The sequence below is a fragment of the Diaphorina citri genome, unplaced genomic scaffold (assembly GCF_000475195.1).
Source record: "Diaphorina citri unplaced genomic scaffold, Diaci psyllid genome assembly version 1.1 scaffold1834, whole genome shotgun sequence".
NCBI lineage: Eukaryota > Metazoa > Arthropoda > Insecta > Hemiptera > Psyllidae > Diaphorina > Diaphorina citri.
This window is the reverse complement of record NW_007379260.1, coordinates 2817-30682: the sequence shown is the minus strand read 5'-3', so window position 1 is coordinate 30682 and position 27866 is coordinate 2817. Positions and strand designations below refer to the sequence as shown.

Genomic DNA, 27866 nt, shown 5'->3' with positions numbered 1-27866 from the left:
TCAATAAGGAATGCTCGTGTAATAGGATGATGTGTTTGCAAGTTTTGTATCCACTTTGAATCCTTTTCCACTTTGTTCTCTCTGTTGCTAAAGTATGCTTAGCTTTCCACCTTGCGGCTTTTGATGCCAGATATAGTTTAGTTTAGTATGTATCCACTTTGAATCCTTTTCCACTTTGTTCTCTCTGTTGCTGAAGTATGCTTAGCTTTCCACCTTGCGGCTTTTGATGTCAGATAGTTTTGTTTAGTCTTGGCTTGTGAGGAGCAATCTTGTCAGCATTTTCCCTCAAGGTTAAGGTTGCCTTATACCTCAGCCACTTTGGGATTTTTGTGTACAGCAATCTTGTCAACTGCTACAGGTTCTATCAGGGTCTATATTCCCTAAAGGCCGATTTCCTCTATCCGTTCAGGTCACTCTCCAAAGTCGAATCGTTTAGGTCCCGTTCGGTCAAATAGTATGTGACTGCCAGACTGTGATTTGAACGGCAGAGTTGAAATTCCCATAATTGTCAGTAGGTGTGGAAATTTTGCTTTTGACTATATCTGACTGGAGTTTGGACTGAACTTTAGTGGGAATCAGGCTCTTCCATTCTACTGGCAATGCTGGCACTTCAATGAATTATTCCCTCGAGCCTGAGTGCACCCAAAAATATCCAGCCCACCATACACGAGGTCTTGTCAGCGTTTTCCCTCAAGGTTAAGGTTGCCTTATACCTCAGCCACTTTGGGATTTTTGTGTACAGCAATCTTATCAACTGCTACAGGTTCTATATTCCCTGAAGGCCGATTTCCTCTATCCGTTCAGATCACTCTCCAAAGTCGAATCGTTTAGGTCACGTTCGGTCAAACAGTATGTGACTGCCAGACTGCTCATACTGTGATTTGAACGGCAGAGTTGAAATTCCAATAATCACCAGTAGGTGTCGGAAATTCCAATAATCACCAGTAGGTGTCGGAATTTTGCTTTTGACTATATCTGACTGGAGTTTGGACTGAACTTTAGTGGGAATCAGCAATCAGGCTCTACCATTCTATTGGCAGTACTGGCACTTTATTCCCAATGAATTATTCCCTCCAGCCTGAGTGCACACCAAAATATCCAGCACACCATACACGAGGTTCCCCCAGTTCATTGAAAATTCTCTCTTATCATATTTGATACAAATGTTACCTTTTTTATATATACAATTCTAGATATTCTTGCCCCCAGTTCATTGAAAATTCTCTCTTATCATATTTGATACAAATGTTACCTTTTTTATATATACAATTCTAGATATTCTTTATTTACTTTTCACATTTTTATTTTGATTTCATCAGAATTTTGCTTTGTTGTATTATTTATGTCGTCATTCGTATCCACTTGACGTTCTACTTGCATTGTTTTTTCCTCCTGATTTCATCAGAATTTTGCTTTGTTGTATTATTTATGTCGTCATTCGTATCCACTTGACGTTCTACTTGCATTGTTTTTTCCTCCTCTTCCAGCTTCTCTCCCTCCTCCTTCTCGTCTCCCTTTCGTTCAATCTGTTACGTTATTCAAGCATTTCATATTTATATGAATATTCTATATTCTGTGCTATTACCGTATGATTCTTCGCCAGCGTTTTCACAAATCATACTCACAACCAGTGATCTCCCTCCTCCTTCTCGTCTCCCTTTCGTTCAATCTGTTACGTTATTCAAGCATTTCATATTTATATGAATATTCTATATTCTGTGCCATTACCGTGTGATTCTTCGCCAGCCTTTTCACAAATCATACTCACAACCAGTGATTCTCTTCCTTCTCTTCCTCCTCCTCGTCCTGTTACGTTATTCAAGCATTTCATATTTATATGAATATTCTATATTCTGTGCTATTACCGTATGATTCTTCGCCAGCCTTTTCACAAACCATACTCACAACCAGTGATTCTCCTCCTTCTCTTCCTCCTCCTCGTCCTTCTCCTCGTCCTTCCTTTTGACTCATTTTGTACATGCGATTTTTGTTTGTTTTCCATCACCGTTTTCCGCGCTGGATTGATGTTCGCTGTGTCTTTGTGCATATTCGATGATCTCTCTGATATCGAATTCCTGGAAAAAAGGCAACAACATAGGAAATTTGATTGTAGGTAATAGATTTTTTAAAGTACCTACATCTAGGTAATCAATCATAATAAAATTATAAATACCTAGTAAACAAAATCACTGATAGAGATAAAAAAAAGCTAGATTCAAAGAAGAAAAAGACTTTTATTTTTTTGCTCAGGATTATTGGTACTTCCTCGAGATGAAGTTTTAAAATAGCAATGTATGTATGTTGAAAATTTTCTTAGCACATATTCAAGGCGTGTGTTTTAACCAGATCGAGTTTACTGACAGAATGTCAACTCAGAAAGAAACCACCCTCTAGGGCTGATTGAGACTATTGAGAGGCTGAGGAAAAACACCGACCCCGTCTGAACACGGGGAAAAGGCAAGGAAGAAGAAGTTTACTGACAGAATAAAGCAATGTGCAATTCAGCAGGCACAGGCAAGAAGATTCACCGATATATTTATTACAAGACGTTTGTTCCACTTTGAATCCTTTTCCACTTTGTTCTCTCTGTTGCTGAAGTATGCTTAGCTTTCCACCTTGCGGCTTTTGATGTCAGATAGTTTAGTTTAGTCTTGGCTTGTGAGGAGCAATCTTGTCAGCGTTTTCCCTCAAGGTTAAGGTTGCCTTATACCTCAGCCACTTTGGGATTTTTGTGTACAGCAATCTTGTCAACTGCTACGTGTGAGGAGCAATCTTGTCAGCATTTTCCCTCAAGGTTAAGGTTGCCTTATACCTCAGCCACTTTGGGATTTTTGTGTACAGCAATCTCGTCAACTGCTACAGGTTCTATCAGGGTCTATATTCCCTAAAGGTCGATTTCCTCTATCCGTTCAGGTCACTCTCCAAAGTCGAATCGTTTAGGTCACGTTCGGTCAAATAGTATGTGACTGCCGGACTGCTCATACTGTGATTTGAACGGCAGAGTTGAAATTCCAATAATCACCAGTAGGTGTCGGAATTTTGCTTTTGACTATATTTGACTGGAGTTTGGACTGAAATTTAGTGGGAATCAGGCTCTACCATTCTACTGGCAGTGCTGGCACTTCAATGAATTATTCCCTCGGGCCTGAGTGCACCCCAAAACATCCAGCACACCATACACGAGGAGCCCCCAGTTCCCCCCCCCCCCCCCCCCCCCCCCCCCTCTCTCTCTCTCTCTCTCTCTCTCTCTCTCTCTTATCGCCTTCACTAATCTTATGAATATTGAAGTTCAATGCATTTTCAAATTAAATTTCAATACTGATAGAAATAAAAAAAAGCTAGATTCAAAGAAGAAAAAGTCTTTTATTTTTTTGCTCAGGATTATTGGTACTTCCTCGAGATGAAGTTTTAAAATAGCAATGTATGTATCTTGAAAAATTTCTTAGTACAGATTCAAGGCGTGTGTTTTAAACAGCTCTAGTTTACTAACAGAATGTCAAATCCGAAAGAAACCACCGTCTAGGGCTGATTGAGAGGCTGACGAAAAACGCCGACCCCGTCTGAACACGGGAAAAGGCAAGGGACCTAGAGTTGATTGAGAGGCTGACGAAAAACACCAACCTCGTCTGAAGACGGGAAAAGGCCAGAAAGAAATTTACTGACAGAATGAAGCAATGTGCCATTCAGCAGGCACAGGCAAGAAGATTCACCGATATATTTAGTACAAGACGTTTGTTTTTTAATTCAATTCCGTTTTGTATTTTTTCTTCAAAGTTATTCAAGTTCAAATTCTAAATCCATTTGTCAAATGAGATTGCCAAGATTGAGCTATCAAAAGACATAAGCAGCAGAAGTATACTTATTTAAGTACCTTCCTATATAAGTTCAAGTATTTATTCCACATTACGTCAAGTCACATGGTAAGCAATTTGTAGATAGCACTCGACCCCACCAAGTCAAATTATATCTAGGTACCTATAATGATGATGTGGGGTTGTGGGCCACTCCGTTTAAAGCTTACGCTTCTTAGAAATGTCCTCAGAAGTAGTCTTGATCTTACATTATTACGTTTATAAATTTCTATAAATCACACATTACGTACGTACTACCTATCTAATACCTACCAAGATATTCCTTAAAATAATAGCAGCAAAATTATAAAATTACAATAATCGCACATATTTCCCACCCCTCTCGTTTGTTCTTTCTCAACTGTTCCCTATATAAGTTCAAGTATTTATTCCACATTACGTCAAGTCACATGGTAAGCAATTTGTAGATAGCACTCAACCCCACCAAGTCAAAAAGTCAAAATATATCTAGGTACCTATAATGATGATGTGGGGTTGTGGGCCACTCCGTTTAAAGCTTACGCTTCTTAGAAATGCCCACAGAAGTAGTCTTGATCTTACATTATTACGTTTATATATAAATTTCTATAAATCACACATTACGTACGTAATACCTATCTACCTACCAGGATATTCCTTAAAATAATAGCAGCAAAATTATAAAATTACAATAATCGCACATATTTCCCACCCCTCTCGTATGTTCTTTCTCAACTGTTTGTGTTTTTACCCTCTCCCCAAACCAGTGGGGAGAAATCATACTTAACACTCCCGCTAAAAACTTTTAATTGCTTCCTCACTCTCTGCCTTTCTCTCCCATATTTCCCTTCATCTTTTTTTCCCTCCCTTCTCTTTCTCCCTCTATCTTGGGACATAAATAATAGCAGCAAAATTATAAAATTACAATAATCGCACATATTTCCCACCCCTCTCGTATGTTCTTTCTCAACTGTTTGTGTTTTTTACCCTCTCCCCAAACCATTGGGGAGAAATCATACTTAACACTCCCGCTAAAAACTTTTAATTGCTTCCTCACTCTCTGCCTTTCTCTCCCATATTTCCCTCCATCTTTATTCCCTCCCTTCTCTTTCTCCCTCTATCTTGGGACACTTCTCTTTCTTTCCCTCTTTCCTTTCTCTCCCATCTGTTCTCCTTCTTCCCCTTAGTTAACGTTAAGTTTTATTCATTTAAATATTATGAATCCTTTTTCTGACTTTTTTTTCTCTTTTCTTTCTCCCTTTCGCGAAAAGTTCTTTTGTAACCATCTGAAAACAGAGAAAAATGGTCTTTGCTTAGTTGTATGTAAAAAAATGTTTTTCTAGAAGAAAAATGAAACGGCTGTCTTGTTTCTGACTTTTTTTTCTCTTTTCTTTCTCCCTTTCGCGAAAAGTTCTTTTGTAACCATCTGAAAACAGAGAAAAATGGTCTTTGCTTCGTTGTGTGTAAAAAATGTTTTTCTAGAAGAAAAATGAAACGGTTGTCTTGAAATGTCTCTTCTGATTTTCTTGATGTTGCCCTTTAAAGTGTAAGTATTTTCTTTTTCTGCGGAAATTTTGATGGAAATAAAGGAAAACACAAAAAGTCCATTTTGTAGAAAGAACCAACAGTTTTTGGGGCCAAATCAAGCCATCCTAAGTTTTTTATCAGCTAAAGCCATTCTACAAGAGCGCTCTTTTCTTTCTCCCTTTCGCGAAAAGTTCTTTTGTAACCATCTGAAAACAGAGAAAAATGGTCTTTGCTTAGTTGTATGTAAAAAATGTTTTTCTAGAAGAAAAATGAAACGGTTGTCTTGAAAATAAATGTCTCTTCTGATTTTCTTGATGTTGCCCTTTAAAGTGTAGGTATTTTTTTGTTCTGAGGAAATTTTGATGGAAACAAAGGAAGAACAAAAGTCCATTTTGTAGAAAGCACCAACAGTTTTTGGAGCCAAATCAAGCCATCCTAAGTTTTTTTATCAGCTAAAGCCATTCTATAAGAGCAAAAGTCTACTAGAAATTTATTTAGGTACAGAAGAGAAATAAAAAAGACTTGACGAATGTTATGATGTGTGCCATGTGAGAATGATAAACAGATACATTTGAATGAGGGGAAAATCCCTTTGGAGTCTGGAGTCTGTGGCGCCACAACCTTCTCCCTTGACTGGGAGTAAACTTTTCCCCTCCCCTCTTTTCCTCATCCTTCCCCTCCCTTTGTCAGTTTTTAGGGGAGGGGGGATAGGAAAATAAAATACATAACGATGACTGCAATAATATTATTAGTTCTGCTGGATATTATTTTGGCGAAAGTTCATTTCGAAACATGGGAAGAGAGGTGGGAGGGATTTTAGGGTTGGAATGATAGCACAATGCTTTTAACCAAAAACACAAAAATATAAAAAAAAGCTTCATGAATAGCGTTTTTGGATATTAATTTTCAAATTCCTTGGATTCTATTTCTTCTTCTTAATAGTTTGATTGTTACGTAGGCTTGTCATGAAGAATATGTACACAAGTTTCCCACTAAACACTAAAGTTGAGCACTGCGGAGCATGGTGTACAACTGGAAGAATGACCAACTGGACACACAGCACTAGTCACAGCTATCAGTGTCTTGGCTTACAGTGTGCTAAGAAAAACGTGCCTAATGCTTGTTCTGCCAATTTTTGATTTTTTTCCACTTTTATTTGCTTTCCTTCTTGAGGGAAATTCTCCCTATTTTCTGAGGAAGCAACAATAAAAACTGTGAAACTTTTTTCTCTCGTTTTATTGTTATGAGTCAAAGTTAATGCAGTACTGCTCTTAAAAGCTTTTTTTTCGTATGTACCTGTGTGTCTTGGCTTACAGTGTGCTAAGAAAAACGTGCCTAATGCTTGTTCTGCCAAATTTTCCACTTTTTGCTTTCCTTCTTTTTTTTAGAGGATTAGTGGATAAGCCTTTGTTACAAGATTTTCAGAAAATTAGTGGAAACGAGACGCCTTGGAAGGCAGGAGCTAGGGCGAGAGAAAGTGTATTATCCAGACAGAAAGTTTCTAAGACCCTCTTACTTTTTTTGACTTTTGGTTCCATACAGTTTGACTGCTGGGGTCCTGAGATACTAACTCGTAAATTAGGGGAAACAGAGGCACTAAATATTGTGTAGGTACGTAGTATTTGCTTTCCTTTTTTTTTAGAGGATTAGTGGATAAGCCTTTGTTACAAGATTTTCAGAAAATTAGTGGAGACGAGACGCCTTGGAAGGCAGGAGCTAGGGCGAGAGAAAGTGTATTATCCAGACAGAAAGTTTCTAAGACCCTCTTAAATTGGGGGAAACAGAGGCACTAAATATTGATGTCATTTATTTTGTGTATTGTGTAGGTCTGTAGGTACTAGGTACGTAGTAAAAAAAAAACGACAATATTGTCATTTATTTTGTGATACCGCATATCGAATACCTTATCCTTATCATTGTTACTGATGGCAAATAGAGCCACCCTGTAAAACTGTACAAGGGGGATAGAATAAATAAAATTGTCTTATAGGAAAACACTTCCTCCTTTTATTGAAAGCCGTCTTCAGCGACACAAATATTTTTACACCGCATTATACAATTTCCCCAGGGATTTGCTGTGGAAAAATGAAAATCCTTGTGGTATCTATCATTCCGTGGTTCTAACCCAAATAATATTTCTTCCTTTGTGTAAAAAAAAAGGAAAAAAAAAAATTACACCGCATTATACAATTTCCCCAGGGATTTGCTGTGGAAAAATGAAAATCCTTGTCGTATCCATCATTCCGTGGTTCTAACCCAAACATGGTTCTAAATCTCTTTAACAGTCATGTGCTTCCTGCATTAACCTACGGTAGTGAGACATGGAATACAACTAAACATGAAGAAAACGGATAAAAAAAATAAAAGCTTTTTTTACAATACCAACTTAGAGGGGTCCATTAGTCCCATTACCGACCAAAAATAACTGTAGAGTAGATTATAGATCTTCGTAATGACACCTAATTTTCTGATTTTGGTTTCAGATATCTACGCCAGTTGGGAAGAATGGTGGACTTATGATGGCATATCTGGTAAGGCTGATACATTACTGACACACATGCGTATGAATAGGACTTTAAGAACTCCCTGGTAAAATATCTTAAAGGCTCACAATGAAAGAAAATAATCAGTTGGGTGGTTCCTTCCCTAAAACTAAAAAAAAACTGAGAAAAATACAAGAATAAAATTTAGAGATGAAAAAACAAATGTACGAGCTCAAAATTTTGTCATATTTTTCTCACATTTCTCTTTTCTCCTCCCTCTTCCCATATTCTTCCACCTCCTTCCTCTCGTCCTCCTTCTCCTATATTCTTCCAACTCCTTCCTCCCTATAGTCCTCCTTCTCCTCTTCCGTCTCATTTATTGTCCCCGTTTTATGTATTTCAATAAAAATAAAAAGCAGCAAATTTTTTTCCATGTTCAACTTCTGCTCGTACATAAAAACATAAGAGAAAGCTAGAGGATTGAGAGCTCGGGGACTAATTTACATGTTATATTTGAAGCAATCTAGCCCAACATCTGCATGTACACGAGATATTCGTAAAGTTCTCATCAGGGCTGGATAGATACTAGAGATAGTAGTTCTGAATTTCTGACGGATTCACTTATAGTCAGTGCCGTTGGTATTTATTTATGGGTGATTGCAACGGTAACCATGAAGGAATGGTTGATTATAGCGGGATATATTCCGCCTCGCAACGGCAATTGAGGAGCTGGTTAAAATCCCATTGGATAAAGAGAGGTGATTTTGGTTTCAGATATCTACGCCAGTTGGGAAGAATGGTGGACTTATGATGGCATATCTGGTAAGGCTGATACATTACTGACACACAAGATGTATGTACGTATATAGGACTTCAAGAACTCCCTGGTAAAATATCTTAAATTCTCACAATGAAAGAAAATAATCAGTTGGGTGGAAGAGCTCCTTCAGGAGAACCCTGCCACTTAAAAGAAAGCTCCCAAAAAACTTCTGGGACACATTGAGTACGTACATGTCCACTTTGAATCCTTTTCCACTTTGTTCTCTCTGTTGCTGAAGTATGCTTAGCTTTCCACCTTGCGGCTTTTGATGTCAGATAGTTTTGTTTAGTCCTCTCCCCCCCTCTCTCTCTCTTATCGCCTTCACTAATCTTATGAATATTAAAGCTCAATGCATTTTCAAATTAAATTTCAATACTGATAGAGATAAAAAAAGCTAGATTCAAAGAAGAAAGTCTTTTATTTTTTTTGCTCAGGATTATTGGTACTTCCTCGAGATGAAGTTTTAAAATAGCAATGTAAGTATCTTGAAAAATTTCTTAGTACATACTCAAGGCGTGTGTTTTAAACAGCTCTAGTTTACTAACAGAATGTCAACTCCGAAAGAAACCACCCTCTAGGGCTGATTGAGAGGCTGACGAAAAACGCCGACCCCGTCTGAACACGGGAAAAGGCAAGGGACCACCCTAGAGTTGATTGAGAGGCTGACGAAAAACACCGACCTCGTCTGAAGACGGGAAAAGGCAAGAAAGAAATTTACTGACAGAATGAAGCAATGTGCCATTCAGCAGGCACAGGCAAGAAGATTCACCGATATATTTATTACAAGACGTTTGTTTTTTAATTCAATTCCGTTTTGTATTTTTTCTTCAAAGTTATTCAAGTTCGAATTCTAAATCCATTTGTCAAATGAGATTGCCAAGATTGAGCTATCAAAAGACATAAGCAGCAGAAGTATATACTCATTTAAGTACCTTCCTATATATTAAGTTCAAGTATTTATTCCACATTACGTCACGTCACATGGTAAGCAATTTGTAGATAGCACTCAACCCCACCAAGTCAAAATATATCTAGGTACCTATAATGATGATGTGGGGTTGTGGGCCACTCCGTTTAAAGCTTACGCTTCTTAAAAATGTCCTCAGAAGTAGTCTTGATCTTACATTATTACGTTTACATATACGTACGTACTACCTACGTACGTTTATATATACGTACGTACTACCTATCTACCTACCAAGATATTCCTTAAAATAATAGCAGCAAAATCATAAAATTACAATAATCGCACATATTTCCCACCCCTCTCGTATGTTCTTTCTCAACTGTTTAAAATCAAAACTTGAATAATAGAACCCTTGAAAGTCAGATAATCATGATGTTAGCCAATCTCCGCAACCGAAAAGAAAGGTGGATCAAAATCAAAACTTGAATAAAAGAACCCTTGAAAGTCAGATAATCATGATGTTAGCTAATCTCCGCAACCGAAAAGGCATCAGGTGCTGAAAAAGAGAACAGGAAATCCCTATCATTAAATCTGTCCAGTTTACTCACTGTTAGTCCCGAACACAAATTATGTTCCTCAGCAAATTATGTTATACCCTCCCTGGTTTTTCACAATAACATAGTTCACACAATGTTCGTCGGAGAGAAATCTCGGGGAAAATCTGACTGAATTAAATAAAAAATGGAAATGGGCACCATCGCATAAGGGCACAAATGTTTCAACAAGAATCCATGCTAAATTATTTTGGTAACGTCTGTGTTGATACATTTTGAAAAACTCTCATGAAAAACACGATATTATTCGTGATATGTTTAGGGAAATCTGTAAAGTGGTACCCGAACTAGATTTTGTAACTGAACCATCTCCACCAACTAAATTCTTGGAAAAATATTGTAGGTATGTAAAGTGTGCCTGGCTGATGGAAAATGCTCATCTTCTATTCATCCCATCAAATTATTTATAGCTAGGCATTTAGGTACACAAGAAAGGTTAATGAGGTTCATTTTGAATTTGGCACCATCGCATAAGGGCACAAATGTTTCAACAAGAATCCATGCTAAATTATTTTGGTAACGTCTGTGTTGATACATTTTGAAAAACTCTTATGAAAAACACGATTTTATTCGTGATATTTTTAGGGAAATCTGTAAAGTGGTACCCGAACTAGATTTTGTAACTGAACCATCTCCACCAACTAAATTCTCGGAAAAATATTGTAGGTATGTAAAGTGTGCCTGGCTGATGGAAAATGCTCATCTTCTATTCATCCCATCAAATTATTTATAGCTAGGCATTCGGCACCATCGCATAAGGGCACAAATGTTTCAACAAGAATCCATGCTAAATTATTTTGGTAACGTCTGTGTTGATACATTTTGAAAAACACGATATTATTCGTAATATTTTTAGGGAAATCTGTACCCGAACTAGATTTTGTAACTGAACCATCTCCACCAACTAAATTCTCGGAAAAATATTGTATGTAAAGTGTGCTTGCTAATGGAAAATGCTCATCTTCTATTCATCCCATCAAAATATTTATAGTTTATCCTATTATTTCGAATTTAAAATTTTCCCAGCTAGGCATTTAGGTACATAAGAAAGGTTAATGAGGTTCATTTTGAATTTGGAAATGTTTAGTGAAATGGAATTCCATAATTCAGTTTATGATGGAATTCCTAAACGTACGCCAAATCTCCACAATTTGCTTGTAAACAATTTTAGCGAGTGGTATGCAGTTTTGAATTATGGCAGGATAAAACGCGGCTCTATCGTAGGGGGGAGGGAAGACAACATTAATGAGGTTCATTTTGAATTTGGAAATGTTTAGTGAAATGGAATTCCATAATTCAGTTTATGATGGAATTCCTAAATGTACGCCAATTGTAAACAATTTTAGCGAGTGGTATGCAGTTTTGAATTATGGCAGGATAAAACGCGGCTCTATCGTAGGGGGGAGGGAAGACAACATTTTAGAGATTTCAGACACTAAAAAGATATGATACATTTGAATGAGGGGAAAATCCCTTTGGAGTCTGGAGTCTGTGGCGCCACAACCTTCTCCCTTGACTGGGAGTAAACTTTTCCCTTCCCCTCTCTTCCTCATCCTTCCCCTCCCTTTGTCAGTTTTTAGGGGAGGGGGGATGGGAAAATAAAATACATAACGATGACTGCAATAATATTAGTTCTACTGGATATTATTTTGGCGAAAGTTCATTTCGAAACATGGGAAGAAAAACGGGGGAAGAGAGGCGGGAGGGATTTTAGGGTTGGAATGATAGCACAATGCTTTTCACAAAAAAAAAACACAAAAATATAAAAAAAGCTTTAATTATCAAATTCCTTGGATTCTATTTCTTCTTCTTAATATTTTGATTGTTACGTAGGCCTTGTCATGAAGAATATGTTTAGGGTTGGAATGATAGCACAATGCTTTTAACCAAAAACACAAAAATATAAAAAAAAGCTTTATGAATAGCGTTTTTGGATATTAATTTTCAAATTCCTTGGATTCTATTTCTTCTTCTTCTTAATATTTTGATTGTTACGTAGGTCTTGTCATGAAGAATATGTGCACAAGTTTCCCACTAAGCACTAAAGTTGAGCACTGCGGAGCAAGGTGTACAACTAGAAGAATGACCAACTGGACACACAGCACCAGTCACAGCTATCTCTGGGTGCACTCAGCCTCGTGAGGGAAATTCTCCCTATTTTCTGAGGAAGCAACAATAAAAACTGTGAAACTTTTTTCTCTCGTTTTATTGTTATGAGTCTTTTTTTTTCTGTGAGGATGACGCCTCCATGGCGGATGTTTTTGTAAAGATGAAAAGCAAGCAGAAAAATAATCTCTATCTTTGGGGCGAGATGATAATCCGGGAGAAATTCGATAAAATTGTGAAATCCTGGAGACTCCCGGGGGCTCGGAATATTGACTTCAAGATGAAGATAGTTTTTTTTTGAAGCGGTTTGACAGAGGGAACTGTAACTGCTAAGGTCTTATCGTCCCGAAATCGAAGAGAGAAGAAAGCCAGGAGAAAGCCAGCCGTTCTAATCCGGGAGAAATTCGATAAAATTGTGAAATCCTGGAGACTCCCGGGGGCTCGGAATATTGACTTCAAGATGAAGATAGTTTTTTTGAAGAGGTTTGACAGAGGGAACTGTAACTGCTAAGGTCTCGGTAAGCGAGGGTAAAATACCCGTCACTTAAAACCTCAGCAGATATACAGGGACGTTAAACCCCTTGAAAAATAAGTATCGGTTTCAGCATAGACGTGACGATAACTTATCCACAATATCTTAAAAGTAATTCCAAGGAGCTCAAGTAGTGGAGGGAGGGTACCCTATACCTCATGTGTTATAAAAGCGTATCCTTGAAAAAATGTAAACAAACCGCCATGTTGTGCTCATAAGAGTGGCGCGAATTTCAAATTTTGAGAACCATCGTGTTTATTAGTGCATGATTATGAACTTTTTTCACACAAGAGCTTTTGTAAAGATGAAAAGCAAGCAGAAAAATAATCTCTATCTTTGGGGCGAGATGATAATCCGGGAGAAATTCGATAAAATTGTGAAATCTTGGAGACTCCCGGGGGCTCGGAATATTGACTTCAAGATGAAGATAGTTTTTTTTGAAGAGGTTTGACAGAGGGAACTGTAACTGCTAAGGTCTTATCGTTCCGAAATCGTGTGGCGAAATGTGCTAATGAGAGTGACGCGAATTTCAAATTATGAGAACCATCGGGTTTATTAGTGCATGATTATGAACTTTTTTCACACAAGAGCTCATTTTATCAATAATGATGAAATAATTTCATCAATAATGATTAAATAAGCTCTTCGTGTAAAGATGAAAAGCAAGCAGAAAAATAATCTCTATCTTTGGGGCGAGATGATAATCCGGGAGAAATTCGATAAAATTGTGAAATCCTGACTCCCGGGGGCTCGGAATATTGACTTCAAGATGAAGATAGTTTTTTTTTTTGAAGAGGTTTGACAGAGGGAGCTGTAACTGCTAAGGTCTTATCGTTCCGAAATCGTGTGGCGAAATGTGCTCATGAGAGTGGCGCGAATTTCAAATTATGAGAACCATCGGGTTTATTAGTGCATGATTATGAACTTTTTTTCACACAAGAGCTTATTTTATCAATAATGATGAAATAATTTCATCAATAATGATTAAATAAGCTCTTCCTCCTGTTATTTTACTGGTTTTGGTTTTCAAAATTTGAAATTCGCGCCACTCTTGTGAACACCATGTTGTGCTTTATTCATTTTTTGAAGGATACACATCGGGATCGTTACTTCCCCTCCCCTACCTTATACCTCCATGAGAACACCATGTTGTGCTTTATTCATTTTTTGAAGGATACACATCGGGATCGTTACTTCCCCTTCCCTATCTTATACCTCCATGAGTAATTCACTTTTTCCATTCAGCGCCTCCGAGATCTATAGTTGTTGTTATCTTGGACGTGGGGGGTATTTGACAAGTATTTTTTTATTTGATAAATTTTATCATGTCAATCAATCAGTCAATCCCGCACTATAGCTGGTTGTGTTATCAGGTTCCCCTGCTGAGTGTTCTATCAATCAAAGTTAATGCATTTTATCTCTTAAAAGCTTTTTTTTCGTACCTGTGTGTCTTGGCTTACAGTGTGCTAAGAAAAACGTGCCTAATGCTTGTTCTGCCAATTTTTGATTTTTTTCCACTTTTATTTGCTTTCCATAAAACTTCCTCTTCATCGCCCACTTATAAACTAAAGAATGAATTGAGCCCCTTCTACATTAACAAAAGATAGCTAAGGCAGCAAAGTATTGTAGATCAGTTATCAGAAGTTAGTCCTAACTGTCCTACTCGTAAAGTAAGTGCAACCGAGATGTCTTCTTATAAAACTTCCTCTTCATCGCCCACTTATAAACTAAAGAATGAATTGAGCCCCTTCTACATTAACAAAAGATAGCTAAGGCAGCAAAGAATTGTAGATCAGTTAGCAGAAGTTAGTCTTACCTGTCCTACTCGTAAAGTAAGTGCAACCGAGATGTCTTCTCGAAAATACCTCTCCACTTGGGTACCTTACCTACACGGGGAGAGCAGACCAACTTGAAACTTCCCGTAATCACTTGGAACTTTCAAGTACTTGCGTAGAACAAATTCTAAAAAAAAAAAATCATTCTTATTTTTATTTACTTAATATTTTTTTCCCACCTTCCTCCCTGTACAATAAAACTTGCCTGGAACTTTAAAGCCACTGTTAGTGGGGTAGCATTTATTTTATTTATTTAGGGGATTTTTTTCTGTTTCTTTTCTCCCCGTGCTCATTCTTCCCCCCGTTCTCCCTCTTTTTTTTTACGGGAAATTTGTACAAACGTACATATTGCAGAACCCTAAACATGAGTTTTCAACAAACAATACCAGGCTTATTAAAGACCAGAGAACTTTGTGAACATTTTAAAATAAAATTAAACTGTCATTTCCATCTGATAAGTAGAATAAAACAGGAAGTCAGAAAAAAGTGGATCAGGATCATCTTTTTCTAGTAGGTAAATGACATTGTTTTTAGTGGATTTTTTTTTTATCCTCCTCAAATAAATTCTCGGAAGAAATGGTTGGGGATAAGGTACGGATTACAGTTAATTTTTCTCATCTCGTCTCCTTTGATTTGAATTGAGTTTTATTTAGCGTAAAATATGCTATTAAGTATCCAAGTGTTCTCTCTTATATTCTACTCGAGTAAAAAAGAAGTTAAGTAGGTACATAGGTACCGAAGTACCAACTACATTTTAACATAAATATGTATAAGGAATTAAATTTGTACGTACGTACAAACGTACATACATATTTCAAGAAATGAAAACAATAATACCTACAACTTTTTAAGCTTAGTTCAACTTATGAAATTTCTATAATTTATTGAATAAAAATACAACAAACCCTACACCTACCCACTTACCTACTTCAACCTTTCTTCCTTCCCTAAAACTACCTATCTGCCCCTACAACTGCATACCTAACCTATCTATCCTTAAAAATAGCTACCCTCCCAGTCCACCACCTACCTACCTTTCTACATTAACATTTAACCCTATTAACATTTATCAACCTTTCTTCCTTCCCTAAAACTACCTATCTGCCCCTACAACTGCATACCTAACCTATCTATCCTTAAAAATAGCTACCCTCCCATTCTACCACCTACATACCTTTCTACATTAACATTTAACCCTACAACTACCCACTTTCCCATCTCCTACCCCTTCCATCATTGTGTTACTCAATAAAACAAATCAAAACAGCAAAATATTTCTGCCCCTGAAATTATAGCACACTAAGCTTACACAACTTTGAAAAATACTGATTGAATTGAACGAAGGGAGACAGAAGAGAGGAACGGTGGGAGGGAAAGACGAAGAGGGAGGGGAGAGCGATAGATAGATAGAGAGAGAGAGAGAGCAGGAGAGGGAGGGACCCACTTTCCCATCTCCTACCCCTTCCATCATTGTGTTACTCAATAAAACAAATCAAAACAGCAAAATATTTCTGCCCCTGAAATTATTCCTGATTTATTGCACACTAAGCTTACACAACTTTGAAAAATACTGATTGAATTGAAATGAAAGGAGACAGAAGAGAGGAACGGTGGGAGGGAAAGACGAAGAGGGAGGGGAGAGCGATAGAGAGAGAGAGAAAGAGAGGGAGGAAGAGAGAGCGTAGGAGAGGAATAACGAGAGGGAGAGAGAAAAGGGAGGTTATAGGGGGGTCTGAAGTATGTACTCATACTACTCATGTATAGCGTCTAAATTTAAATCCTGAAAACAAAATAATGCATGTGTAATCACTACAATAAACATAAAATAATGAACCTCCATTCACTCCAAATGGTTCTCCTCCATCTCTCTCTCTCTCTCTCTCGTTCTTTCCCTTTCTCTCCCTTTTCCCCTCTACTTCTACTTTATCTCTCTCTCCTTCTTTCCCTTCTCCTCTGTTTCGTCCTCTCTCTCCTTCTTTCCCTCCTCCTCTGTTTCGCCCTCTCTCTCTCTCCTCCTCCTTTCCCCTCCTCCTCTGTTTCGTCCTCTCTCTCTCTCCTTCTTTCCCTCCTCCTCTGTTTCGTCCTCTCTCTCTCCTTCTTTCCCTCCTTCTCTGTTTCGTCCCCTTTCTCTATGTTTTCTCTTCCCCTCCTTCCTGCTCTTTTAAACTTCGTCCCGTGTTCTTTTACTCCCCCTACCAAGTATCCCCTACTACCTAAATGGACTTTCCATTCACACTAGCCCTCTTTTCTGACCCATTTCCTCTCTCTCACTCTTTTCCTCTCTTTCTCTCGTCTGCTCTTCATTACTTTTTTTCCCAAGATTTACAGCGCTGCATGTTTAGCTTTTCGAAGGTTCAATCCTAAGGGTCTGGAGGTGCACCAAGGTTCAATCCTAAAGGGTCTGGAGGTGCACCAAGGTTCAATCCTAGCATCTACGATGGCAAAAACTAGGAAAGTTTCAGAATCCCATAAATGTATCTCCCACAACTGGAATGCTAAGAACATGTTTATGCAGACAGGGAGAAAACTCTGGTCACAATTGATCTAAAAAAAGGTTACAGTGATATTAATTGCGTAGATCCTTCTTTTAATATTATGGCCAATTGGTTCTTCAAGGAGTATATCCTGTAATATCCGTCCTAACAAAATTAGGGTCAGTTTCCGTTCTAGAGTCTAGACTTGGACAGATCACACTAACTGTAATCTGAAGTGGATCTTTGGGGCCGAGTGGATGTGAACACATCACATGCCTTCAGGCACACTCCATTTGTCAAGGGTCTAGGAATTGTCTTGCCCTTGGGATCAATTTAATTTGAAGAAACCATTTACTGATGAAAATTTGTGATGAAGTAATGATTATACGAAAATCTATTTGCCTAGCACTAGTACAGTACAGAAGAGGTGAAAGTTGTACCGTTTTTATGCTAAGGACATGTTTATGCAGACAGGGAGAAAACTCTGGTCACAATTGATCTAAAAAAAGGTTACAGTGATATTAATTGCGTAGATACTTCTTTTAATATTATGGCCAATTGGTTCTTCAAGGAGTATATCCTGTAATATCCGTCCTAACAAAATTAGGGTCTGTTTCCGTTCTAGAGTCTAGACTTGGACAGATCACACTAACTGTAATCTGAAGTGGATCTTTGGGGTCGAGTGGATTTTAACACATCACATGCCTTCAGGCACACTCCATTTGTCAAGGGTCTAGTGCCCTTGGGATCAATTTAATTTGAAGAAACCATTTACTGATGAAAAGTAATGAAGTAATGATTATACGAAAATCTATTTGTCTAGCACCAGTACAGTACAGAAGAGGTAAAAGCTGTACCGTTTTTCCCCCGTGCCATTCTTTCCACATGTAGGTGTATAAATTTTCCTTTAAATGATTTTGCGGCTTACCAATATGCATTGCAATGCGAGGATTTTTTTCAATGTAAGCAAGCTAGCTCATTTAAAAACTATACTTTTAGAGTATAAAAAAATGCAAATCTTTTTCTTAACCACTTTTTTTTTTTCTGTTGTGCTCTGGTGTTAATCCAGGGATAAAAAAACAACCATTGATATAATATAAAAATGTAGGTGGGTATTAAATTAAAATTAAAGAAATACCTGTAACACTAAAATAATTTATCCTTTTTACTAGTCTTGATCTTGCGTCTTATACCGAGGTGAGGTTAAAGCCAAAGGTGTTCTCTACCACCTAACCCTTAGATTATTATGTGGTCAAATTCTCAAATAAACGAGGATAAAATTCCATGCCTCAGCTGAGATCGAACCCACGCCCTCCTGTTTACCAGGATTAGTAAGATTCCAGAAAAAAAGAACATCTCAAAATTCTCAAGCCGCCCTTATACGTTCTAAGAGCTCATGCAAAGTATACTCGGGACTTGGGTATAGCTTCTACTCTGATTACATACAAATTTGATGGTCACTGAAACGTGCTACAAATATTGATAATATTCGCTTTCCTTGGGAAGAAAAAAAGGAGGTAAATTCCATCTTCATATATTCCTACACACATACCTTTATAGGAGCAGTATTATAGGGACTTCTTTTACCTGTATGAGGTACATCACGGGCCAAGGGAGTGTAAACTAGATTTGCACACAGAAGGTCCAAATCCCGATTAGGTTCTCCGGAAGGTCAAAAAAATTATACTTTAAATTACAAAATCAAATCTTTCTCCAGAATCTTCAATTGTTCAATTTTGTAGCGCACAAGTAGGCAGGAAGAATAAATTCAAAATAAACGTGAAAGCACAAGAGTGCGAAGTCAATTTGAACAATAGTGGATAATTAATAGACCGGGGAGTCTACATACTAATCATGACCATAATAAATAGTCTGGGAGGTAAACATAATAATAATTACCATAGTAATAGGCCCTAACCTGTACCTTATGAATAAAAAATACATCCCGCCTCCCTAAGTCTACATACTAATCATGACCATAATAAATAGTCTGGGAGGTAAACATAATAATAATTACCATAGTAATAGGCCCTAACCTGTACCTAATGAATAAAAAATACATCCCGCCTCCCTACCTCTGCCTCTGATGAAATCGTATTTGTAGGTGAAAAAGCTGTGCTGAAAAGTTATGGGAAAACAAAATCATGTATGGGAGGGTGGGTAATTTAATATTGGGGGTTTTGTGTGATTGAAAATTCAACAGGGTGTAGCTACCCAGGTACATACCTCGAAATTATTATTACTGAATTGTCATAATGTGAGTGTTCCCGACGAAAACATCATACAAGAGACCTATTCCACGAATGATTCTACATTCCTCACTTTTTACCCTTGGGCTAAAAGGGCTTAGGCTGAAAAGGCTATATGTAACTTCTCTTTAGGTTTGTCTATAACCTTGTGTGACTACATGTCCAGAGTCTCTCCAGTTGTTCAATTTTGTAGCGCAAGTATACAGAAAGAGAAAAGTCAAATTGAACGTGAAAGCACAAGTGTGCGAAGTCAATTTGAACAATAGTGGATAATTAATAGATCGGGGAGTCTACATACTAATCATGACCATAATAAATAGTCTGGGAGGTAAACATAATAATAATTACCATACTAATAGGCCCTAACCTGTATACCTAATGAATAAAAAATACATCCCGCCTCCCTACCTCTGCCTCTGATGAAATCGTGTTTGTAGGTGAAAAAGCTGTGCTGAAAAGTTATGGGAAAACAAAATCATGTATGGGAGGGTAGGTAATCTAATATTGGGGGTTTTGTGTGATTGAAAATTCAACAGGGTGTAGCTACCCAGGTACGTACCACGAAATTATTATTACTGCATTGTCATAATGTGAGTGTTCCCGACGAAAACATCATAAAAGAGACCTATTCCACGAATGATTCTACATTCCTCACTTTTTACCCTTGGGCTAAAAGGACTTAGGCTGAAAAGGCTATTAGTAAATTCTCTTTAGGTTTGTCTATAACCTTGTGTGATTTTTATCTGAATGCACCCTGTATTTCAAATGAAATGGTAGGAAAAAGGGAAAATTTGCAATGAGAGAAGGGAGAGAGAGAGAGATGTCCAGACGATCAAATTATGACTTCATTGTTCTGAGTCCGAACACTGTTTGGAAAATTCAGAAGGGAGAGGGAGAGAGACAAAAGGAGGCGATTGGGTAGAGAGAGAGAGGAGGCATAGATAAAAACCCCATGGAGAGATCCGAGTTATGTCCAAGTTGAAAAGAGAGGGGGAGAGAACAAGAAGGAAAAAGGAGGGGAGGAAGGAGGAGAGAAGAAATAGAAAGATGGAGAAAATAGAGAAGAGAAGAAATAGAAAGATGGAGAAAATAGAGAAGAGAGACGGAAATTCGGGACAAAACGCCCCAAAATGAAAAACTGAACGGGACGCCGGGACACCCCCTGAAATTCGGGACGTTTGGCAAGCCTAGCCATATCCTAAATCCTACCGTAAATGGTCAACGCCTACAGTAAATGGTCAACGCCGTCGATCGACGAGGTGAATCTATGTTGTCGAGGTAGTGTACGGTTTCAGTCGAAGTCGACGGCGTCGACTACGTTTGGACACACCTTAACGGAGGTAGAGTCGGTGTTTAGCTTGCATAATTCACTTACGGACCTTAAACAACGGAGAAAGCGTTGTGAACCTCCTCACAAGTCTCAGAATATTATTTGCTCTTAATACGAGAGGTAGCATTGTTATTTTCTATTGCATTTCCCATTATTTTATTTATGCCCTGTGTTTTTTATTTCCTAACACTTTTCACAGTTGCTTCTGCGAGCCCGTTCTCCCTTTATTCCTTTTAATGTTTCCTAATAAATACCAATATAATGTTTAAGTCACCCATCCATTTATTAGCCTTGCTCGGCGTAGCTTAACATAGGTGACGCTATTAAAAACAGATAAACAAAATACAGTCGAACCTGGATAAACGAGAATCCAAGGGACCAGCTCATTTTTTCGTTTAAGGCGGTTTAATTACCAATACTCAGACAATAAGAAGCAAATGAGCAAGTTTGTAAATAATAGAATGGAAGAAAAAATGAGTTTTTCATAGCAAGCGCCACATGAAAGCTGATTAAAATACATTATGTAGTCAAAAAGAAGCAGGAGGAGGAAGGGGATGAGAAGGGTAAAGTGGAGGTGGAGGAGAAAAAAAGGAAGTTAAAAAACTGGCGAAGGTAAATATGCTTGGGATGGAGAAATATGGAGAGACCAAGGTGGCCTTTTACTCTGCCATTGTTGGCAATATTGGAAGCAGGAGGAGGAAGGGGATGAGAAGGGTAAAGTGGAGGTGGAGGAGAAAAAAAGGAAGTTAAAAAACTGGCGAAGGTAAATATGCTAGGGATGGAGAAATATGGAGAGACCAAGGTGGCCTTTTACTCTGCCATTGTTGGCAATATTGACCTGTTTTTCTCCTTTTTCCCCAGCAGTATAAAATGATAAATGAGACTTGTTTGTTGAAAAATCTCCATGTACATCGTATGTTATGTGGAAAACGAACACCAAAATAATAGTAAAGTAAATAAACATGGACAAACAATTCCATTAGGGTTGGTTTCTTTATGATCCAGTTCGTATGCCAAAAACAAGATTTTATAGTTAGCAAAAAGGTAATACCCCGTAGCTAGAGTAAAAGCGCCTTACGAAAAAATAGGTAATGAAAATTGCTCACCTCTAAAGGGGATTTAGCTAATAGAAGAGAGAGAGAGAGATGAAAATCAACAGGGGGGGTAGTAGAGAGGCATTGGGTAGGGGGGGGGAGAAAATTATAGAGGAGAGAGAAAGAGGAATGAAGAGCAGACGAGAGAAAGAGAGGGAAAAGCGAGAGAGAGGAGAGATGGGTCAGAAAAGAGGGCTAGTATGAATGGAAAGTCCATTTAGGGGAGTAGGGGATACTTGGTAGGGGGAGTAAAAGAATACGGGACGAAGTTTAAAAGAGCAGGATGGAGGGGAAGAGAAAACAGAGAGAAAGGGGACGAAACAAAGGAGGAGGGAAAGAAGGAGGGAGAGAGAGGACGAAACAGAGGAGGAGGGAAAGAAGGAGAGAGAGAGAGAGGACGAAACAGAGGAGGAGGGAAAGAAGGAGAGAGAGAGAGGACGAAACAGAAGAGGAGGGAAAGAAGGAGAGAGAGAGGACGAAACAGAGGAGGAGGGAAAGAAGGAGAGAGAGAGAGGACGAAACAGAGGAGGAGGGAAAGAAAGAGAGAGAGAGAGGACGAAACAGAGAAGGAGGGAAAGAACGAGAGAGAGAGAGAGAGATGGAGGAGGACTGTGGACCTATTGCGACCTGCATCGGTGGAGACAGTCTTCTGCATCCATTGATGAGACCACGGGTCCATCAAGGTAATCAAGGTAACCCAAATATTATTTCTTCCTTTGTGTAAAAAAAGGAAAAAAAAAGCTTTTTTTACAATACCAACTTAGAGGGGTCCATTAGTCCCATTACCGACCAAAAATAACTGTAGAGTAGATTATTAATGACACCTAATTTTCTGATTTTGGTTTCAGATATCTACGCCAGCTGGGAAGAATGGTGGACTTATGATGGCATATCTGGTAAGGCTGATACATTACTGACACACAAGATGTATGTATAGGACTTCAAGAACTCCCTGGTAAATATCTTAAAGGCACACAATGAAAGAAAATAATGAGTTGGGTGGAAGAGCTCCTTGGTGGACTTATGATGGCATATCTGGTAAGGCTGATACATTACTGACACACAAGATGTATGTATAGGACTTCAAGAACTCCCTGGTAAAATATCTAATCTTAAAGGCACACAATGAAAGAAAATAATGAGTTGGGTGGAAGAGCTCCTTCAGGAGAACCCTGCCACTTAAAAGGAAGCTCCCAAAAAGTTCTGGGACACATTGAGTACGTACATACAAACTACAAACGTACATATTGCAGAACCCTAAACATGAGTTTTCAACAAACAATACCAGGCTTATTAAAGACCAGAGAACTTTATGAACATTTTTAAATAAAATTAAACTGTCATTTCCATCTGATTCTGAACAGGAAGTCAGAAAAAAGTGGATCAGGATCATCTTTTTCTAGTAGGTAAATGGCATTGTTTTTAGTGGATTTTTCTTTTATTCTCCTCAAATAGATTCTCGGAAGAAATGGTTGGGGATAAGGTACGGATTACAGTTAATTTTTCTCATCTCGTCTCTTTTGATTTGAATTGAGCTTTATTTAGCGTAAAATATGCTATTAAGTATCCAAGAGCTAGAGGTTTAGAAGAAGGCTTTTCAAAAGCTGATGCTAGAAATTTGCCAGAGATAAATTCGCACCAACTCGCTCAGTTTTTCTGCAATCTCTCTTATATTCTACTCGAGTAAAAAAGAAGTTAAGTAGGTACATAGGTACCGAAGTACCAACTACATTTTAACATAAATATGTATGAGGAATTAAATTTGTACGTACGTACATATTTCAAGAAATGAAAACAATAATACCTACCTACAACTTTTTAAGCTTAGTTCAACTTATGAAATTTCAATAATTTATTGAATAAAAATACAACAAACCCTACACCTACCCACTTACCTTCTTCAACCTTTCTTCCTTCCCTAAAACTACCTATCTGCTCCTACAACTGCATACCTAACCTATCTATCCTTAAAAATAGCTACCCTCTACCATCCCAGTCTAATACCACCTACCTACCTTTCCACATTAACCCTACAACTACCCACTTTCCCATCTCCTACCCCTTCCATCATTGTGTTACTCAATAAAACAAATCAAACAGCAAAACATTTCTGCCCCTGAAATTATTCCTGATTTATAGCACACTAAGCTTACACAACTTTGAAAAATACTGATTGAATTGAAAGAAGGGAGACAGAAGAGAGGAACGGTGGGAGGGAAAGACGAAGAGGGAGGGGAGAGCGATAGAGAGAGAGAGAGCAGGAGAGGGAGGGAGAGAGCGTAGGAGAGGGATAACGAGAGGGAGAGAGAAAAGGGAGGTTATAGGGGGTCTGAAGTATGTACTCATACTACTCATGTATAGCGTCTAAATTTAAATCCTAAAAACAAAATAATGCATGTGTAATCACTACAATAAACATAAAATAATGAACCTCCATTCACTCCAAATGATCCTCCTCCATCTCTCTCTCTCTCCTTCTTCCCCTTTCTCTCCCTTTTCCCCTCTTCTTCTACTTTATCTCTCTTCCTCCTTTCTCTCTCGTTCTTTCCCTTTCTTTCCCTTTTCCCCTCTTTTTCTACTTTATCTCTCTCTTCCTCCTTTATCTCTCTCTCTCTCTCCTTCTTTCCCTCCTCCTCTGTTTCGTCCTCTCTTTCTCTCTCTTTCTTTCCCTCCTCCTCTGTTTCGTCCTCTCTCTCTCTCTCTCCTTCTTTCCCTCCTCCTCTGTTTCGTCCCCTTTCTCTCTGTTTTCTCTTCCCCTCCTTCCTGCTCTTTTAAACTTCGTCCCGTATTCTTTTACTCCCCCTACCAAGTACCCCCTGCTCCCTAAATGGACTTTCCATTCATCTAGCCCTCTTTTCTGACCCATCTCCTCTCTCTCTCACTCTTTTCCTCTCTTTCTCTCGTCTGCTCTTCATTCCTCTTTCTCTCTCCTCTATAATTTTCTTCCCATCTCCCTTTCCACTGCCTTTCTACTACTACCCCCCCTGTTGATTTTCATCTCTCTCTCTATTTTCTCCATCTTTCTATTTCTTCTCTCTTCCTTCCTCCCCTCTTTTTTCCTTCTTGTTCTCTCCCTCTTTTTTCAACTTGGACATAACTCGGATCTCTCCATGGGGTTTTTATCTATGTCTCCCCTCTCTCTCTCTCTACCCAATCGCCTCCTTTTGTCTCTCTCTCTCCCTTCTGGATTTTCCAAACAGTGTTCGGACTCAGAACAATGAAGTCATAATTTGATCGTCTGGATATCTCTCTCTCTCTCTCTCTCTCTCTCTCTCCCTTCTCTCATTGCAAATTTTCCCTTTTTCCTACCATTTCATTTGAAATACAGGGTGCATTCAGATAAAAATTACACAGTGTCATTGACAAACCTAAATATGAAATTTGTATATTTTATTCATAATGTTTTGTGTAATTCAAGGATTGAGATATTTTTCTCCCGCTCATCTCAGATTGCTTTCCTTCCTTTGGTACTTTCATTGCTAGAACTAGGCAAAGATATAGCCTAGTATTTTTTCCCTTCTAAGATATATCACTTGAGATAGGGCGTGGAGATGGCATGCATATTTTAGTGGGCAGTTTGCTTTTATGTGCTTCTTCCTCCGGACTACTGGATGCTGTAATGCTGTTGCCTTTGAGATCCCTGAAAGCAGGGACTAGTTACCCAGGTGCTTTTATGTGCTTCTTCCTCCGGACTACTGGATGCTGTAATGCTGTTGCCTTTGAGATCCCTGAAAGCAGGGACTAGTTACCCAGGCAACTAGTTTTGTAAGGCCACTAACTATCAGGTAGACCTGACAGGTACACCTGATCATGAGCGCCTGTCAGGTCTACCTGACACCTGTTAATAAGTGGCTGGCCTTAGACGATAGAACCGAGTATTAACGTCATTAAATTTATGGAACCTTTTTTTCGACAGCAATGCTTGCAATAACGTACAATGTTAGAATGTCGCTTGTTATAGGAATTTTATGTCCTGCATTGAGCAGAAGCTACCCAGGTGTTGTATCCATGACAACCAATTCAATATCTCAATCGATATTGTTAGATTTTCCCAGTCCAGTCTGTCCAGTTTTTCAATCGCATTTTTCGACTCAATATAAAATGTTCTCTTTCTCACATAGCTTCTTCCTGTTCAAAACCTTACCACTCGTCTTTTCATTTCAATACACATTCAATTCATAAAACCAGGCCACTAGTTTTGTAAGGCAACCTTAACCTTTAGGGAAAATGGTGTTCGAATACGAATAGCCCAGGCTACAAAGGTTAACAGTTCGTTAGATAGTAGATAACTTCAGGTATTTACCTACAATATTGTTGATACTACATATTAAACTAGCACATACATACATACTAGTATTAGGCCAGCCACTCACTATCAGGTAGACCTGACAGGTACACCTGATCATGAGCGCCTGTCAGGTCTATCTGAAACCTGATAATAAGTGGCTGGCCTTAGACGATAGAACCGAGTATTAAGTTATTAAATTTATGGAACTTTTGGAGGTAAGAGGTTTTTTTTATCTACTCCTTTGTCTTAGAGGTGCACAGAAAAAGATTTAAAGGGAATGAAAGAGAGAGGCAAAATAGAAGTACAAGAGAGGATAAAGAGGGAGGTTTAAAAACCAACTCGCAGAGTTTTTAATGTCTGATACATTACAAAGCCTCCCCATCAACGAACCAATGTTCAAGTACACCTAAAAGGTAATACTAGAAATACTTTGTAACATTTATTACCTACATAACATACAATTAGAGGAAGCATAGGTAGACAGAACGAGAGAGAGAGCGCAAACATGTGGAAATATTTTTGTACCTAAAAAAAGTAAAACCGTTTAAAAATTATAGTGTGACATTTTATTGAAAAACACAACACGCAAAAACGAGGGAGACAACATGGCGAAACGAGAGAAAGAGGTAAGAAGGAAGAGGGAAAGAAGGACGGAAAGGGAAGAAAGAGAAGGGACAGGTATAGGAAAACAATAGCGAGGAAAACTAGACATTGAAAAATGATGGGAAAAAACAATGATGTAATGGAAAAATAAAGGAAGAGAGACTTGGGTGGAATGTCTAATGAAAAACGTGAAGATGTGACTTTTGTAACGATGGTAAAGTGGTGAGTTGACTTGCAAAAGGGAAGAAAGAGAAGGGACAGGTATAGGAAAACAATAGCGAGGAAAACTAGACATTGAAAAATGATGGGAAAAAACAATGATGTAATAGAAAAATAAACAGACTGAAACTTGGGTGGAATGTCTAATGAAAAACGTGAAGATGTGACTTTTGTAACGATGGTAAAGTGGTGAGTTGACTTGCCAAGTGGCGTTAATTAACGTCAGACTGGCTTAGACCGGCCACTCATGCTCCGATTACGACTGTCAGACAGATTTAGATCTGTCTGGGACATCTGTCCGAGCTTCTGACTTTAGTCTCGCAAAGTCTCTCAGACTGAAGTCCAAAGTTTTTCCGCCATACACGATTTTTGCGACAGACTGAAACTTGGGTGGAATGTCTAATGAAAAACGTGAAGATGTGACTTTTGTAACGATGGTAAAGTGGTGAGTTGACTTGCCAAATGCGTTAATTAACGTCAGACTGGCTTAGACCGGCCACTCATGCTCCATTACGACTGTCAGACAGATTTAGATCTGTCCCAGACAGATTTAGATCTGTCCCAGACAGATTTAGATCTGTCCCAGACAGATCTAGATCTGTCCGAGCTTCTCACTTTAGTCTCGCAGACTGAAGTCCAAAGTTTTTCCGCCATACACGATTTTTTCTACCTTACCTACACGGGGAGAGCAGACCAACTTGAAACTTCCCGTAATCACTTGGAACTTTCAAGTACTTGCGTAGAACAAATTCTAAAAAAAAAAAATCATTCTTATTTTTATTTACTTAATATTTTTTTCCCACCTTCCTCCCTGTACAATAAAACTTGCCTGGAACTTTAAAGCCACTGTTAGTGGGGTAGCATTTATTTTATTTATTTAGGGGATTTTTTCTCAGTTTCTTTTCTCCCCGTGCTCATTCTTCCCCCCGTTCTCCCTCTTTTTTTTTACGGGAAA

At 38.3% G+C, this 27866-nt stretch overlaps 1 long non-coding RNA gene across 1 annotated transcript; it reads left to right on the top strand.

Annotated features, from left to right (window-relative positions):
• Positions 1-6613: 6613 nt before the first annotated feature.
• LOC113470800 lies at positions 6614-22693 on the top strand. The gene is made up of 2 exons (XR_003393727.1): positions 6614-6968; positions 22650-22693. It is a non-coding gene; the product is annotated as an uncharacterized LOC113470800 (long non-coding RNA).
• Positions 22694-27866: the final 5173 nt, after the last annotated feature.